This window comes from Calidris pugnax, unplaced genomic scaffold (assembly GCF_001431845.1).
Source record: "Calidris pugnax isolate Ruff unplaced genomic scaffold, ASM143184v1 scaffold40, whole genome shotgun sequence".
Taxonomy (NCBI): domain Eukaryota; kingdom Metazoa; phylum Chordata; class Aves; order Charadriiformes; family Scolopacidae; genus Calidris; species Calidris pugnax.
This window is the reverse complement of record NW_015090796.1, coordinates 4,264,782-4,284,763: the sequence shown is the minus strand read 5'-3', so window position 1 is coordinate 4,284,763 and position 19,982 is coordinate 4,264,782.

Below are 19,982 nucleotides of genomic sequence, written 5' to 3'. Positions count from 1 at the left end.
GTGATAAGAGCATCACAAATATATCAATAAAATGTCATATACATTTATTATTATTTTTAGAAATATACATATAGGTTATTTGAGAGCAGAAGCTTGGTCTGACCTGTGCAATCAGTTCAACAGAAAACCAGTGGTTCTGTTCAGCATGTAGAAATTTATTTACTTTTTTCCCTGAAGCAGCCATTTTCCTGATTTGGTACAGGTAAAATTTTCATAAATCAGTCTCGGTTTCTTCTTATCTTACATTTTATTTTTCTGCAACTTACAGCACCAGGAGATTTTTCTGTCCAGCAGTTCTGGAGCATTCAATCTAACATCCTGGAAATAAAGCAAAAGGCAACTGGTACTATTACCATAAATTCCTCATAGGAATTGTAGGTATTACAAGCCAAAATAAGAGGAAAAATTGAAGTTACAGCAATGTACTTTATCTCAGGTAATCTGCTAAATGCATCCTTTTAAGTCAAGGATAAACTGCAAATAAAGTAGTCAAAATCTTAATATGTTAGGCAAAGTCATTGGCCCAGCAAAGGAAGCTGTGCAGAAAGCATGATCTAACTTAAGAAACTAAAAGTGTATTTGCCATTCAAATCGTAACCCCAGCCAGAAATTTAGTTAATGAACTGTATCAAGAGACTGCATTTAATAGAGAGGAGCACGGGGTCAGAATAAGTCAACTCCTCAGCCTTACACACAAAGATTAGCAACTATCCAACTCTGGGCTCTTTCTTTCACTTTTTTATCCTTATGCAGCGTATTTAACTAATCTGTATGCTGTGTAAGCTTCCTCTGGAACCCTCCGCTCTCTGAGCGGGGTCAGTAAGCAGGAGCAAAAACCTCCTCTCCTGAGGATGGGAAAACGTAGAAATCACTGATCAGGCAGGCACACGAGGGCATCTGTGGTTTTGCCAAATTATTACACAGACAGGGATGGGCTTCACAGTACGGTTTAGGCAGCCAAACTGTAATTTTTCTACAGGCTCAGTTCAGGGATACATGCCAATGGGAATATCACTGTGTTTCTCAAATCTCTGGCAGCCTGATGGATGGCTTTGATGCCCATACATGCTGCTCTTGAACCTGAATGCTCTACCTTACATAAACTACGTTTCTTTTGACTTTTTCTTAAACAATTCTCACCTTCTAAAAAAAATAATTAATATATATATATATATTCTACGAAACCTTCAAATTGCCATTTTTCAATGCTTGTAGTTACTTACCCATGGCCTTATTATCAGGAGGCAGATGATGACGAGCAACGATCTTTCCTCAGAAGAGTATTAGCAGAGTATTTAGGACCGCATGCTATTCAGAAACTGGGCTAATGAGGGGATAAGTAACTTAGGTATTGACAGAAGGGAAATATAATGACCTACAAGGTCAATCCACTGCTGCTTCTGTGAACATCTTTGAAATTATTTCTTCACAGTATCAAATAAAATTAAACAGTTTGACACTGGCACAATGTTGTGTTACTTTGACTATGGGTGAAATGACAATCTTTAAGCTTTCAGCAGGTAATACACAGCCATTTTAGTAAAGTGAATATATTAACATGAAAAATATCTCTCTTTCTCATGTATCCTATGTATGAAAACATTATTTTTGGCAAATGTTACCAGAAAATTGTTTGTCAAAATACGTTATATAAGTAATTTCTTAGCAACAAGCTAACACTAAGTTGGATTCATGATAGTGTAAATGCCAGCTCCTGAAACAATGAAAAAGGGCATTTAGTCCAATGTATATGATCCAGAAAAAGATGATAGACGGTACACTCCTCACATTCTTTATTTTCATCAGCCTTACACTGTAATTCTCAGAGAAATGTAATTTATTTTTATGCACAGTTGACATATTACTGTGGATCACAAGCAAAATATTCATTGTCTTTCAGATTCAGTTTTTCACGGAATAAAAAAAAAAAAAACATGAAAACTTTGGTTGTAAATGTTGTATTAGAATAATGAATACAGTGTGGAGACTGTTTCACTGTGATTTCTGTAGCTTATGTTTTATGCTTGATCCAAAATCTAATGAAGTGATAGAATTATTTTACTAAGTTTCATATTTGTCCCAGAATGGCTTATTTATAATGTAAATGAAGACACCAACAGTTTTGAATGTAAAGCTAGAAAGCTAAAGAGGAACAGCCACAGAAGCAGAAATAGCACGGTGACAGTTTCCCATGTTCACCTACTGATAGGTGCTACAATGCACAGACTTTGTTCTTGACAGTGTTTTGCAAGTTTCCGCAGTTTTTCATATTTAATGATCCTATTTCACACAAGTAACCCATTGGAGTGAAACTGGGCAACTTTCTGAGATATTCATAGAATCATGGAATGGTTGGACTTGGGAGGAAGCTTAAAGATTGTCAGCCTGCATTTGTGCATGGGATTGCCCCGACCCACATGCAGGACCTTTCACTTGGCCCAGTTGAACTTCATGAGGTTTGCATGGGCCTGCTTCTCAAGTCTGTCCAGGTCCCTCTGGATAATATTCCTTCCCTCCAGCGTGTTGACCAGCTTTCCTTGGACACTCTTCCTTATAGTGCATTATCGCATGGCATTCTTTGAAGGAGATCCATGAAGAAGCCAGTCTGTTCTCCTGAAGTCCACAGTAGTGAGCTTACTGCGCACTCTCCTCACTGCCCTGAGGAACTTGAACTCCACCATTTCATGGTCACTGTAGCTGAGGATGCCCCTGAGCTTCATATTCCCCACCAGCCCCTCTTTGTCAGTGAGAACAAGGTCCAGCATGGCACCTCTCCTCGCTGGCTCCTCTACAACTTGGAGAAGGAAGTTACCATCAAAACATTCTAGGAGCTTCCTGTAACATCACGTGTCCCTTCCCTCCCTTTAATCCTGGCCCATCAGCTCTTGGTCAGCTCCTCATTGATCCCCAGGTGGAGCTCCATGCACTCTGGCTGGTCAGTGACATAGAGGGCATCACCCCCTCCTTATGTCCTCTATCTGTCCTTCCTGAAGAGGCTGTATCCTTCCATTTCAACAATCCAGTTGTAGGAGCCATCCCATCACACCTCCATGTTACTCTGCTTAAGAGATACACATTAGATGAGTATTTCTTAAACATGAATTTTCTGTCATTAGATTTTAAAGAAAAGTCATTGCTAACAAATAACAAGAATATTTAAATAACAGCTCTAATTTATACTAAGGGAATTTAGATGAATAACTGGATTGCAGTGGGAAATACTGAAGTCAAAGAAATAAAATCATTATAGTCCTACAACTGAATGAAATGTACAGAAAAGAGAGAAAATATACCTAAGGCCATTTTCACATTAGAATTAACAACATGACAAAGTGAAGTGTCATATGTAAAATTTACACAGGGAAAAATCAATATTTTTTTTCCCTTTCTTAATTTGCTACTTGTAGTTTCCAAATACAGTCACTTACAGCACCTAGTGAAATTATAATTAGAGAATCTGGGAAACTCTTATTGAGTGTCAAGAGTTCAAACGCTCTCAACGCTCTTCAGAAATTTGACAGAATTGGGCAATGATACACCTGGTTAACTTACCTTCTTCTGCAGCTACTTTTCTCATCGTACTTATCAGCTTGCTCATTGTGCCAAGGAAATCAGCTGTACCACTGATTTTGTTCCTTCTTGTTAGTCAGCCTTTCACACTACAGTTTCTTGATGTTCTTTGAAAATTGAAGTAAATTTATGTTACAGAAAAAAAGCATACAAACACATGGAAAAACTATAAAAGTGACAGGTTAAAAAATTTTTAAAATCTTACCCAATCAAAGAATTTAAAGGTCATTTGATCCTAACGGCTCTAACTTTTCTGCATATCACTTTAGCATGACACGGTTCCTGTCGCCTGTCAAAAGAAAGAGCTTGATGTATAGTGGGTCTTGTTAACATCTGTCTCATCAGCAGGAAATGCCTTATCCATTAAATACCTCTTTAGTTATCAGTTGCCCAAGATGAGGAACAAGAGTATCTCTGACAGCAAAGTAATTCGGCCTTAAACAAGTGACATCTCCCTGACTTTAAGCAGCCTGACCCTGCAAACTGGAGAACAAAATGAGGAAGGAAAGGTTAAGGGTGGAGGTTGGGTGGATAGAGAGCTAACGGAAAGGAAGGATAGCTGCAGAGTTGTCCCCAATCATCTCTAAGAATGTTAGTCATCACTTTTAAATACAGACACTTAAAATCAGATAAAAAGTGCATTTCTGCAATTAGCCCTGCCTCTCTCCAATGACCTATGTAAACATGATCTTCCCCAGGCAGCCTTCCAAACTGATCCTTGATGTTGCAGCTCCTGCTTCACCAATCTGCACCCTTCATCTTCCCAGTTAGAGCATTACCCACCTTCAGGAGAATCTCAGGTAAAATCTGAAATTCTTTGTGCCAACAAAGCTTTGGATTCAAGCTATCCAATCATTTTTTAGCAATCACACAGCTAACCCCTGTAGGTTATCTTTTAATGCATTCTATATATTGAAAATACCATGCTGGGTTTTTTTCAGCTGAATTCAATGTACACATGAAGAATAATTTCAAGCTTTACTGGGAAGCTTAAGATAAAGTCTGTTTCTCTTTTGGAATATCTTTTTAAATATTTCTTTAAGGACAGAGAGTGAGAAACATCTCTCTGTAAGATAGCTCACTTATCAACCATTAAAATATATAGTTTATATGACCTTGCAATTGGCTTGCTGGAAGCTGACATGCTTGCAACTTGTCATAATTTTTAGATGATCTGGTAAAAAAATCATTGTCACACTTCTGTGATAGAATGTGTCAAAAATTACCAGATGATCTAAAATGTGTCTTCATTGTCAAGAAGAACTGCCCACAGTATGAGAAGATCAGGTTTGAGACCTCTTAAGGAACCTGAAGGTGCGTAAGTCCATGGGACCTGATGAAACCTAATCCACAGGTCCTGAGGGAGCTGGCGGATGAAGTTGCTAAGCGCCTCTCCATCATATTTGAGAAATTGTGGCAGTCTGGTGAAGTTCCTGCAGGCTGGAAAAAGGGGAACATAACCCCAATATTCTAAAAAGCAAAAAAGAAGACCCAGGGAACTACAGGCCGGTCAGTCTCACCTCTGTGCCTGGCAAGATCATGGAGCAGATCCACCTGGAATCTCTGCTAAGGCACATGGAAAATAAGATGATCAGAGACAGCCAGCATGGCTTCACCAAGGGCAAATCATGCCTGACAGACTTGGTGGCCTTTTATGATACTGCCACAGACTTGGTGGACAAGGGAAGAGCAACAGACGTCATCTACCTGGACTTACACAAAGCTTTTGACATCGTTCTGCACAACATTCTGGTCTCAAAATTGGAGAGTCATGGATTTGATGGATGGACCACTCGGTGGAGAAGGAGCTGGCTGGACGGCTGCACTCAGAGGGTTGTGGTCAATGGCTCAATGTCCAATTGGTGGCCAATGACGAGTGGTGTTCCTCAGGGGTTGGTACTGGGACCAGTGCTGTTCAACATCTTTGTTGGAGACATGGACAGTGGGATAGAGTGCACCCTCAGCAAGTTTGCCGATGACACCAAGCTCGGTGGTGCGGTCGACACGCTGGAGGGAAGGGATGCCATCCAGAGGGTCCTGGACAGGTTTGAAAGATGGGCTTGTGCAAACTGAATGAAGTTCAACCAAGCCAAGTGCATGGTCCTGCACCTGGGACGTGGCAACCCGAGGCACAAATACAGCTTGGGCGGAGAATGGAGAGCAGCCCTGAGGAGAAGAACTCGGGGGTCTTGGTGGATGAGAAGCTCAACATGAGTTGGCAATGTGCACTGGCAGCCCAGAAAGCCAACCCCATCCTGGGTCACAACAAGAGAAGTGTGGCCAGCAGGTTGTGGGAGGTGATTCTGCCCCTCTACTCTGCGCTCGTGAGACCCCACCTGGAGCACTGTGTCCAGCTTTGGAGTCCTCAGCACAGGAAGGACATGGACCTGTTGGAACGGGTCCAGTGGAGGGCCATGAAGATGATCAGAGGGATGGAGCACCTCTGCTATGAGGACAGTCTGAGAGAGCTGGGGTTGTTCAGCCTGAAGAAGAGAAGGCTCCAGGGAGACCTTATTGCGGCCTTTCAATATCTGAAGGGAGCTACAGGAGAGCTGGGGAGGGACTCTTTGTCAGGAAGTGCAGTGACAGAACAGGGGGTAATGGTTTCAAAGTGAAAGAGGGGAGATTTATACTAGATATTAGGAAGAAATTCTTTACAGTGAGAGTGGTGAGACACTGGAAGAGGTTGCCCGGGGAAGCTGTGGCTGCCCCATCCCTGGAGGGGTTCAAGGCCAGGCTGGATGGGGCTTTGAGCAACCTGCTCTGGTGGGAGGTGTCCCTGCCCAGGGCAGGGGGGTTGGAACCTGATGATCTTTAAGGTCCCTTCCAACTCCAGCCATTCTATAATTCTACTCTATGATTCTAAATGATACAGGAAAGCTTTTTCTACATCACTGGCACCACTGATCCCAATGCAATTAAAAACTGGGAAAAATATCAAAAGACAACAGATATTTAAAATACTTTTCAAAAGTGAGCTTTGTTTTTAGAGGAAGAAGAGAGCTTTGTTTTTAGAGTTCATTTCAGGCAAATGAGTCTGAGTGTTGAATTGGCTTCATCCAACAACCAAACACCGACAGAGCTGCTCACTCGCTGCCCTCTCCTGCAGGACAAGCAGAAAATAGAAAGTGAGAATTGTGGGTTGAGACAAGGACAGTTTAATAGGTGAAGCAAAGGCTTTGCATGGAAGGAAAGCAAAGAAGGGATTTATTCACTGCATCCCATTGGCAGGTAGAAGTTTGTTGTGGTTCACAGATGGTCACAGACTGACTTGTCTTCTGGCCTCATTTTGCAGTGAATTCCTTTGTCATTATACAGTGGATATGATGGACAGCATTTTGTACCTCAGCTTAGGGATTTCAGTGCTGAAAGACCTTTAATTATATCAGAATTACTATAGCACTTTGATAAAATGTGTCTTTGATTAAATACTATTACATTTAAGAGATGATGCAATAAAACCTACCAAGAAATTCAAGCATAATGACAGTAACTGTGATCATCACAGACCACAGCATAATGGCTGTTCTACCAAATAACTCAGAAGTACACTACGGGAGCTATAAACTCTGGGCAATAACATACATCGGTTGACGTTTGCTGAACAAATAAGCCTTTTAAATATAAACGATGCCTCTTGACTTTCTCAAATGCGCTAGCTCTAAGGCTGTCCAAAACCAACCTGTCATTAATCCAGTCACAAGGAGCCTAATTTGAATGAGTCAAATAGTGAAAAAGATTCCTTGAAAACAATTTTAGGTATGATAAAAAAAAAAAAAATCCCTTTTTATATTAAGTATTTACCACGCACTTTGGAATTTTTCCAATGCTAAATACTATAATTATTCACTAATTATTTGCAGGAAGAAAAGCGAAATGCCTCAGAGAAATCATTAATGAATAAACAATTCAGACAGCTCTAAATATGACGCAGAGAAGGTTTTAAAGTGCTGCAGGGCAAGTTCCTTGTATAACACCTGAAGTGTTACATGAACAGCTAATGTGTGTTTGTTATTTACATCTACGCTAATCACCCTGATCTCCTGTACTCAAAAGGAAAGTATTTCCAGCGCGTAGTAAATTTCATTTCAAGCAGACTGTTTAGAGATAGGTCAGGTGTCTTTTTCTCTCCTGTAATTAAACAGACAGCTCAGGTGGTTAACCTGACATAGACATCTACACTGCAAACTTTTCATGCCAAAGGAGATGACTACCCTGCAAAGGGTTCAGAATTTATTTTTTTTTTTACTTTTCCTGCATGTTCTGTAACTACTCCAAAAGAATAACTCCAACTGTAAGCTAAATACGTATTTATATCAGACATAGCCAAATATGACTCACCAAAATAATTTCCATGGAAAAATCCTCTAGTGAGAAATTGAGGTTTGTGTGTCCTTGCTCACACTTTCTAGAAAGATCAACTTGTTGGAATATTTCTCTCAGTTAAAACTGAATAATAGGTAGTGAATTGTCTCTCCAACACCTTCCCATAGGTCAGAATATAATAGGGTGGACAGAATAAAAAAAATCAAAACTCAGCTTGGAACAATTCCACTATGTTTAAAAGAAGTTTTAAAAAAAAGTTTAAAAATTAAATGTGTGACTAGAGCTTGCCCAATGTGAACCATTTAACTCTCCTAATGCTGTGCTTTTATGGCTTGTACCTCCAAAGCCTTGAAAAACATTTCTTTCAGGGGGAAGAAAAGCAGAACAGGTGCATTTTTGCATATATCGTGTGTATGAAAAGTAAGCAACTATTTATTTCCTTTGCCTTCTTTTCATCTGGTTAAATTCACCTTCAGTATGATAAAATTCCAATGCAAAATGGAACATTATTCAGCAAAAAAAGTAAGCATATTATAAAAGAAATGTTCTGCTTATATAAGTCAGTTAACCTGATGCAGATTTACTATGCAAATGTATCCTTATGTATTTAAAGAGGACAAGATATATTTAAACAATACACTTTATTAAAAAGTCTGTGATTTACTTTCATTTAAAACATTTGAAATCTTCACAGTTTTATTGAGACTGGTACGTACTATTTATTTTCCATAATATTTTGTATTATTTCTTTCCTTCTTCCTTGAAACTTTAAATCTTCCAGCACCCAAGGGAATCCACAGAAATGAGCAATTCAAGTTGACTCTTTCCATCCTGAAATATCCATTTCTGTCTCCTCCAGATTCCATTTTACATGTCAAGAGTCTTTGAGGCTGGTATGGGATTAAGTACTGTTTTTAATTTAAATGGTGTGTGGTCTGTTCCAAATACTACTATTTCTACGACAGATTCATGCATCAAAAATTCACAACAACAAGAATATAAAATTGCCTTGGGATGACTATTTCTAGGGCACATTCAAGCGTTAAATTTGTTCATTACTGTAAGAAAATGAAATTGCCTTGGAACCTAGCATTTAACTATTTTTAAAACTGTCTTGTTGAGATGATGTGCAGAATCCCCTTTTGTGTAATATAAAGTGAATCACATTAATTAAATAATTTTCAGTTCCCTAATTTCACTGTTGGCAACATCAAAACAGCATTGTTTTTTTTCTTGAAAGAATACTTTTAAAGTATAAATCTACACATCTGTGGATTTCCGGACTTCTGTAAGCCACATGCATTTCTTGCATGTCTACCGAACAAATATACTACTATTTAAAGCCCTTTAAAGTCAACAAAAATCTTTCCACTGACTTTAGTGAGCTTCAGGTCAGCTCAAACTTACCTAGTTTGCCTTGGAAGATTCCTGAGAACTCTAGGAAAAAGTACAGCGAAATTATTAGAGAGTTCCTGGACATACCTTTTTTAACATACAAGTGAAAAATGATTCTCTTTGAGTAGTCTGCAAATTATGATACTCACAAAGCTATTTCAATACAGAAAAGTTTTAGAACTCCAGAAAATATAAGTAAGAACACTCATGAAACAGCACACTCTATCAAAAGGGTTAGAAAACTAAAAGCTACAAGCAGACAGCCTGGTGCAGATTAAAGGCAGCCTGAGAAACTACAAAAACACAGAGTCCAAAGAAGGAAGAAAGCATTGCAGTATAATAAGCTTTTACAGCTTTAAGTAGTTTAGAAAAATACTGATTTTGACCAGAAAAGGTCAAAATACTGAAATTGCTTCAAAAAATTTATTACAAACTAGTACAAGGGAACCAGGTTCCATTAGATCTTACTGCTGTAAGTAGAACCGAGAACAAAATAATGAAAATGCTGCATGAGACCACTAAAGCTAGAGACTGAAATCCTGTATTTCCTCTTATTTGGTGATGAACGTTAATTTCCTGTGAACCATATGTTCTTTCATTAGGGCAGCTTAAAAGACTTTAATGATAACTATAGCACAACATGCAGAGGCATATATGGTAATGTAAATATGATTTTGAAAATAGTAAATGTAACTAGAACTTGTAATTTCCCTGCTAATAAAAGAAGTTTTCTGGTTTCAGTATCCTTCTGCTCCTGAGCCAAATTCACTAAGAGATGTTAACAGTACCTCAACTGCAGTTTTGGGAGATTGGTTTGTTTGGGTTTTTTTTCTAATCACTTGCAAAATTAGAGACCTTTTAGGAAATGAAGAAAATAAACTAATCTTTATGCTAGTTAGAGGGGACTACAGCATCTGTTCACCTATTCAGAATGTCTTCAATTCACCCAATTCAGGAACTATGAACAGCAAAACCCCAGCTCAGCACACATCAACACAAGATGCACAAGAGCACCCACCGAGCCCTGAGAGCTTACTGGAAAGGTTAGCCTCCCACTGAAATCCACACTTCCACAGTTTGTACTTGAACTTGCAAATATGAATGGAAATGTTTAAAAGTTGTTCTTTTTGTAGAAGAAGAAAAACAACCAGACAACGGCAACATTTTAGCCAGCCATGCTGTAATACTGCATTATTGTACTGTACTACTGGACCAAATATATACACACTATAAAAATTTAGATAATTTATAAACTTTTATAGCTTTAAAATGAGATAATTTTTAAAGCATCACAGCCAGAAGAAATGTTTTTTTTTTCTAAAAAGTGCAGGAAACACAAGTTAAAGTTTGCAGAATAATTCCTTAAATGACTGCAGAAGGGAGTTTATATAGTGGCACTGGACTTGGAAATTCAGTCTTCAAAGGATGAACTCTCTTTGGGTGTTCTTTGCATTTTCAGCACTTAAAGCACTCTGCTTTTGACTGTTTAAACTTCAAACTCCCTTTCCTACTTTGTCACTCAGTCTCTCCAGGCTCCTCACTGGTGTTTTTAAACCTACTCTGAAGAAAAATGCCAGATAGATTCAGTCTTTAAAAATACTGTCTGGGTAGTGCTCCCCCAAATAGCGACGCAGGGAAACACAGTTCTTCAGGCTCTTTCAGAACCCCAGGTAAGCAGAGCTGTGTCTCTATCTCCCCCACTTCTGCTGTGCCCATCTTTGCTTTTGAGATCAGTGCCTGACTCCCACCAGCCTCTCTCTAAATTACCTTCTGCAGAAATACATTTGTATCCTCAACACCAGCTAGACCAGTGGTATCCATCAGGCCATCATCTCCTCTGTATGGTGGATGCCAGGGGACCTTCCATTTGCAGTAAGACCCAAAGGGAAGAACTTCTCCTTGTCAAAAGGAATCATCTCAAGTTTTTGAGCCATCCCTGTTGTCTTCTCAGCTCTCCCTACCTTCCCTGTGTACTGGGGCTTAGCTGAAACACATCTACATGCTTTTGTATCTTAATCTTTTTAGCTTCAGCTACTGCAATGGTATGGGTTTTCTGGCACAAAATAAAACAGCTCTAGAGGGCTGTAATTTGCCTCTTGGACAGCCCAAATATCTTGCAATGCACTAGGCCCACGGAAGCATTGCACCAAATGTAAGCCATTGACCACTTAGGAGAACGGAAGATGGCCAAGACATGGTCATTAAACTTATTCCCAAGGACAGAATTTTCATCTTCTCAAAATAGAAATAATTTTACTCTGTAGTACGCCACAAAATCACTTCAGATACCTATGTGAAGACTGATATCCAGTCCAGCAACAATTCCCAGTAGCCTTCTATTGGCTGACAAAAAACAAAACAAAACAAAACAAAACAAAACAAAACAACAACAACAACAACAACAACAACAACAACAACAAAATCCACCACCTTGTAATAAGAGGATAAATGGTTACTATTTTCCAAAATAAAACACAGTACAAAACCTGTAATATGTAGCGAACACAAGCTTCTCAGTTTATCAACACATTATACAAAAATACAAGATAATTAACTGTAACTCCCTCTTCCCCCCCCCCCCCACAAATTCTCAATATTGTGCTAAATAGTAAGCTGTGCCCTTTATACAAAAAATGAGTCAGAAATCTGATGATAGCAACATGGCAACACAGTTAGAAACACAACCCTGCCTCTGGCAGGAAATAACATTTTTGCAGGTATTTCTTAATTCTCATGGTACACAAGTACCTGCAAAGGGAATGGCTTTGCTGCTCGTCAGCCTCTCGCTTGCACTACCCAAAATATCCCTCTAGAGTCAGGACGAGCTGTGGAAGCAGGCCAGTAGCACAGCCCTCATCATCCCTAAAGGATACACAAACTGAAGAACCCGACATGCTGTGACCCCCTGCTTCCTCTCTTGGAAGGGTGAAACAGGATTCTTGGTGAAAGGAAGAGGGAATAATTCTTTTCTTTCCATCAGCAAGTCTCTGTTCCTTGCTGGCTGGAAATATTTCTAAAATTGAAGGTATAATGCAAATACAAAACCCATGATATAGAATTTTAAGTAGCACCTGAGCTGAGTTGCTGTCAAAAATATTAGAATTGCTGTTTCCACCTGTGTGTGGCTGTCCTCAAAAGCAGAAAAAGAACATGAAGCTGGACAAGACAAGCTGCTCAGGTACCCAATGGGAATGGTCCCATTGTGAAAGCCACAGTGGCCCTGAGAGGAGTCTATGAGGAAGCAAGCAGCATTGCTGGGTTGTCCACTCAGAGGTGTGGAAAAGATCTGAAGAGCAATGATTAAAAAGTGAACTCAGGTGTCACCTAGGACTAAGAGACTTGACTCACCAAAACCGGAACCTTGAAAATCCCTGCTTAACCACTGGTTAACACTGTAAAAAGCACCAAAGTCAAGTTTTGACCTGAACATTCCCAGCAGTTGGGTTTCTGCTAATTCCCAGTATTTCTTTCTTGATAGCGCTGAGCTTCGCTTGTATCTGATTCTTGGTGGGATTCTGAAATAACATCATCTCCTGCATAAAATTCCCAAGGAGTTCAAACCAATAAGTGTTCTGACACTAAATTTAACACTTAACACCAGGCCTGGGGGATTCATGAGACAGTACCAGCCACCTCCTTCCCTCTGAGTACAGGGAGAGGACAGGCAATCCTGCTGCTTGTTCAGAAACCCCGCCATCAGAGTACTCGCCTGGTGGCAATCACACAATGAAAAGTAATCCCTGGAACACAGTTACCTTTCACAAACTTTATGGGTCATGTGCACTTTATCTTCCTAGACCGATGAATGTTTCCTGGAGGCCAGCGCCACACCGACTCAGAATCAGTAAGTCTCTCCTTTCCCTCCCTTGCCATTAGCCATGGAGCTGTGCCCCAGCTGGCAAGAAGTGGAGAGATGCTTATATCAGAAAAGCATCTTATATAAGAAAGCGTATAAAAGGCAGGTAGCATTCTTCTGTTAGATTTAAGACATTTTTCATTTGTGTTCAAAATGAAGATGTTTCTGTGTCTCTGTTTCCAGGAGAGCAGCCACGACTTTGAGGTGAATGAAGGCATCTCTAAGAAGCCATGGGTAAGAAAGAAGATACATCCAACAAACACGAGAGAATTCAGCCCTGCCCACCAGCCAGCAGTAGCAGTTTTAACAGTGTGCTCATGAGGCAGTCCAACAGTTGGGTTTATCCCAGTTTGTGATATGCAAAAACTCTTACAAAGAGACCTGTCAGTCTTGGTACCTAATACTCATTTTATATTTTATATACAAATCACTGGTTTTATATCCTCACAGAATCATAGAATGGTTTGGGTTGGAAGGCACCTTAAAGATCATGGAGTTCCAACCCCCTGCCCTGGGCAGGGACACCTCCCACCAGACCAGGTTGATCAAAGCCCTGTCCATCCTCGTCTTGAACCCCTCCAAGGATGGGACATCCACAGCTTCTCTGGGCAACCTGTTCCAGTGTCTCACCGCCCTCACAGAAAATAATTTCTTCCTGAGGTCTCAACTAAATCTCCCCTCCCCCAGTGTGAAGCCATTAGCCCTTGTCCTATCACCACATGATCTTGTAAAAAGTCTCTCCCCATCTCTCCTGCAGCCCCCTTTAGGGACAGGAATGGGCTATAAGATCTTCCTGGAGCTTTCTCTTCTCCAGGCTGAACATCCCCAGCTCTCTCAGCCTGTCCTCACAGCAGAGGGTCTGGGTGGGTCTTTTGAGCAACCTGATATAGTCAAGCATGTCCCAGCCCACAGGAGAGTGCCTGGACTAGATGCTCTTTAGTGGTCCCTTCCAAACCAAACTGTTCTGTGACTCCACCCTATTTTTTTGTTCAAGTGGCCTTAAAACCAGCCGATTTCATGCTGTTTTTTGTCATGGTTCTTCTCCTTGTCATAACACATAAGACAAGATGCACTCATCAGAAACTAGATGTTTCTTACAGAATGCAGTTTTCACCAACCAAAAGAGGACAATAAAAGTTAGTATTATCAACTATCCAGATTCCTGTGGTGATTGGCTGACATAAAGACAAAGCCTGCAGATCCATGCCTATGGATTTTCTTAACTCACAGCAGCAGAAGTGAGAGTAAACAACATTTCCAAAGCACGGGAGGAACTAGGAGCTTGGTAGTTTTGCAAGTTTCCTCTCCCAGCCTAGTCCTTTTAGACACAGTACTACAATGTTGTCTTCAAAGACATGCCTGATAAAAAGGGTTAGTGAAAACTCACCTTAACTGGACACAAATACCTGCCAGACTTCCAGCTCTGCAACTGAACGCACTCAGAAATGCCCATTACAAAGTTTTTGTTTGTAGGGTTTTTATGTTGGGAAAAAAATTAATTTCACATGCACTACATGGAATATTCCATATATAAATTTAGGAACTAGCTAGCATCAACATTAAATTAATTTCAATAAAAGCAATAAAAATGATGTTGGCAAGTATTTTTCGTTTAACTGTGATTGTCAGCAATGTAAGAACTTGCATAAATTTCCTGGTTTGCTCTTTAATAAAGCACAAGTGGTACTAATTTGATGAATGCAGGAACACTGATTACAGCTCTCAGTGAAATAACCTTATTTAGGAATATGGAAATATAAAAAGCTTGCCACAACTGCCTGTCAGCCTTTGTGTACAGCTTCCTTCCTTCCCTTTACATTTAGTACCTCAGAATGAGATAAATATGAATACAAATGCTTAACAAAATGGAATCCAGAAAGTCAGAACTCCTGATCCGACGTGAATTTCAGTTCTTTCATCTGCCAGCACTTGCTTTTCTCTCCATTTAACAAATTCTGCAATGGAGGCACCCAAACCATACTGGAAAATATGTGTTTGTATCCACTGTTTTCCCTACAGCCACTGGTATAGATTTTTTTTTTAAATAAAATCAATTACATGAGAAGATCACAGAACTGGAGGAGGTTATCTCAGAAGAAAATTCAGTTAGAGGAGACAAGATTTGCCCTTCCTGGTCAAATAATAATCAATAATCAGTCTTGATCTGATTATTCAAAGGTATCCAAACAGATGTTCCTTTCTGTTCATGACTCAGCTGCCAAAAAAACGAGAATTTTCAGAGAAATTGTCAGTTTTTTATTCTTTTAAAATTTTTTGCTGTCTGGTTTCTGTGTTCCTAGAAGGAAAAGCTACACCACTAAGGATACAGGAGACAGAAAATCAGTTTCCTCATATCACCCATAACATTCAGCGACAGGTCAGGCAGCCACTCCACACCTTATGCCCCAGGCACGGAAGTACTACATGTTCTATTAGAAGTGTTATTAAAAGTAAAACTATAAACACTTTTCAGGTTCTTCCGTAACTGACAGCAGTGACCACGCTGGCACAATGGTCACTCTTACGTTCCTCCCTACAGCCCTTTGGCTTGGAAACTTTCTAGAGGACTCGGTGCATTCATAGCAGGAACAACGACAGCTTTACTTAATTCTGGATCTCGTTCACACTGTTAAAGAAGGGATGCATACAGCTCACACTTATAAGGGACTACTTAGCCATCCAGCCAATATTTTTTTTTCATTAGTCTATGTTTATTCATGAAATAACAAATTATATATAAGATTTGTATTCTGTAGAGTTTACTTAGAAACACAGAGTTTTTAAGTAAAACAACATGAGAAAAAATGCTTAATTATTTAACAGCATTCAAATAACTAAGTTATTCAGGCTCATTAGAAGTTGGACTGTGGTGTAGCTGGTGCTCTGAGAGGTTTTAGCTTTCTTTGATTTTTTATTCCATAAGAATTGAGAGACACAGCGGGCATATTTTAGCTCATACTTTCCATTACTTTGCAGCAGATAATATGGCTGAAGCTCAGCAGCCATCTTAAAAGAAAAGAAAATGGTATCTCTGCGAAGTTAATTTCCTAGAAAAGAAAGGGCGCAGTCCTGTAGTTGATCATTACCCTTCAGCTGTCACTGACTTTCTAGGAAGTTGGAAAAGCTTCCTATGGAGAATGGCTTGCACTTTGCAGCACTGAGCCCATGATGTGCTCAATTTTCAGTGAAGTTATGGGCGAAATATTTTTATCCCCAGCTGGAAAACCACAGACATCCTCTCCATAGAGAGCACCACAAATATTCAGAAATACATGTGAATGCGTTTTTATTTGACTGAACCCGTCATGCCCACATACAGGAACCAACCATTACTAGGAATCAAACCCAGAAATGCCAACACTAAACAATCAGAATTCTATCATATCAACTGAAAGATCAGTCTTCCAAATGGAATAATAATCAGACGGCTCAGTTGCTGGAAATGGGTGCTGCAGGTGCTAGCTGGGATAATAATTTCTGTTTTGTTTTACAGATGAACAATTGTCTAAAGAAAATTAGGCATTGACCATAAAAGTGGTTTTACACAGGCTACAAAACAACCACCTGAAAGAAACTTTCAAGCTCTTGCAACCTGAAGCAGACACAAATTCAGAATGAAATAGGAAAGGTCTTCTTTTGTCAATAATACTAACATATACACACCTGGTCTTTAATGAAGATAAAATGAGTGTTGGCAAATGCAAAAGTGGCAAATAATTCACTACAACTATCCTGCTATTTTCTGCTCTATTTACATGATGTGTAATTATTTAGTTGCATTTCTTAGCCATCTACAGATGTGCAACCATTAAATTAATTATGCATTCTTCTCAAAATGAAAGTTGTAATTATATATCTCTTTTACTTTTTTCCATTTATTCTATGTCATTACCCATTTTTCCACAAGCATTATTCTCTCCAATCCTGTATGAACAATATGGTATACATCTGGAAATTATACATATATTAATGGTAACTATTTAATTTACATAGACAAACACAAGCATGATTTCTGCCTTTATGGATTTACTTAAAGCTAATATAGATAGATAATATACTATCTCTTTGTTTAAAAATGTAAAAGCTTTGTTATCCTAAGTCACTTTTCCACAATTATCTCATCTAATTCAAACAGAGAGTGTTGTAAATCATTATAGAACAATACTGTTGGATTATTTTCTTTTAAACTATGAATCAAAGGCAATTATCTAAAGACAATGTAGAATAAATTGGCAGCAAAATACATCAGGCTCTAAGCTTGTCATGATTTTGGCTGAGAAGCTGACTTTCTTGCTGGCTGCTGGTATGCTGTTGTGCTTTGGATTTGGGATGGGAGTGGTGTTGATGGCACAATGATGTTTCTGGTGATGGAGCCCAGCTTTCCTGGGGATGGCTGAACCCCCACCTGCCCATGGGAAGTACTAAATTAATTCCATGGTTTGCTTTGCTTGTGTGCGTGGCTTTTGCTCCACCTGTTAAACTGCTTTAATTTCAACCCACCAGTTTTCCTTACATTTTCTGATCCTTCTCCCTCTCCTACTCAGGGTGGGGAAAAGTGAACCAGCAGCTGCGTGGTCCTAGTTGCTGTCTGGGGTCAAACCATGACAAAGTTTTATCCAGAAAGCTGCCCTGAGGCCACGTTTGAATGAGTAACCTTGGCCTCTTTGAAGAATTCTCTCACTTGACAGAAAACACAAAGTGGGCATGAAAGAGCCAGGCAAACTCAGCTTACAAAGCGAGGTATAATGGAAGCCCCATGACCTTTTGTATTTTGGCTACTCCCAATTCTGCTGGAATGTCGTGAAATAAAAGCCAAGGAATTTATCCTTTTGAAATGGGTACCAAATCCAGTGGCTCAGTGGCACAGGATAGATCTGATACATGGAGACTGAAATGCTCCGTTCTGTGCATAACACAGTTGTGTTAGGACGACAATTTCTGAAATAGATTATATGCTGGCACTGAGTAGGAAAAGGCTTTTTCCTCTCGTGACCAACAGTTGACATGAAATTTCCTCAACTAAGAAAATAAGTGCATTTTCAATGTGAGTTAATCTGTGTTCAACTGATGTCAAAATAATACTGTTCAATTTTAAGGATTTTTTGTAAGGATTACAGTTTGACTTCTCATTAAATTTCTAAGTATCATGAATTCAAATTCTGTTTCAGACACCACAATCAAAACTTTCATTGCAACAAGGCAAATGCATGATATTATAAAAATAACTGTTTTCAAAAACATTTGCTGAGAAGTTAACTGAAACAAGAACTCTCTCACGAAAGGTTTCTATTTTGCTAAATTACCATTTTCATCAACAAAATATTGAGATGCCTTGTTTTTTACGAAACGTATCTTTTAACTTTGTGCTAATACATCTCTAAGACAAACAAACAATGAAAAAACCTCTTTTCTAAATGGTAATATTTCCTATATTTTAAGACTTGTATCTGAAATTACTGCATATACCAAGGCTTACTGCATTGAAGTTTCTGTCTTGTAAAAACACACTATGTGGATGACTAGAAAAACAGACTGTTCTTGTATTTTTAGATGTTTTACACATCTGCGAGATAAAGACAGGGCAGTTTAGAGATATACCACATCTGTTGGTAGGTCATGTTTTAAAACCATTTCGCATGTCTATCTCTTGTGCTCTTTCTATTATTTCCTTTGTCCCTTTCTGTCCACTGTCTCCATTAATTTGTTTACAAAAAAAAATAAAATATGTCACATTCCTCTGCACTGCTGTTCATTGTTTTTCACACTCAGAATACCTGTCACCGGTATGTCAGATGTGCTTTGGTCAAACTTCTTGGCCATATTACAGAAGAGGAGGGAAAGGTAACTTTTCCAGCTGTTAAAAATACCAACATTTCCCAGCATCTTCTTCATTTAACTTCCATATACACGTACTCACCATTCCCTCAAAACATTGGACCAAAAAGTCCTGATATACAAGCCAGAATAACCAGTCATGCGTCACACATATGACGTATGCTCTTCATGCAGGCAAACTGCATGAAGTTCATCTGGGCATTTAAAACTGAAGAAATGATTGGCAGAACTAATGGAGACATATGTATCTTATGCACATAACTACCAGGTCTTTGTTCATTATACCCTCTGACAATATCATCTCAGGGGTCAAGTCAGAATTTGCCTAAGAATTATCTGTCAAAGAGGAAGAAAATACCAGGGTCAGGCTTCAAACACTTTCATTCAGGAAGTTCAGTATGGGTAACTTGAATTAAAACCACGTTATCATTCTTGGAAATACAGAAGGAGAGGGAAAAGAAGCTTTGGGACAGAGAAGAAAAGATCTGAGGAGGCTTCAGACCTCCAATAGCACACATGCTCTGGAGTGATGTGATATAGCCATGACTCTGCAGCACTGTTTAACTTCTTTTACTTGAAAATACAATAAATGTTACTAAAGCATGGAGTAATATTTTAGGTGAGAGAGAAGGTTCTGTGTGTTTAGTGGAATGATTAAGTCAAGCCAAGGAGTGCTGTGAAAGCTAATGTCACTTGTGCCTGTGTTGGATGGCCTGAGTGCTTGCTCCAGGTCCCACTGTCCACTCCAGAATAGCCGTTCTTCACTTTGATTCATATGGAATGTGGCAATTAATAATAGTTTAACTGTTTACAGCATCTGGAATTACCCCATTCCATCATTTTTAAATAAATGATGAATAACAGAAGTTTGACTGCCGTTGGCCCATCATCAAGATCTTCAAACTTGAAACTTCACTTTATGTTCGCCTGAGAGTAACATTTCCTGTGAACCAGAGACAAAATAGTTAAAGGAAGCAGATGGCTCAGGTGCAGTCTTCTT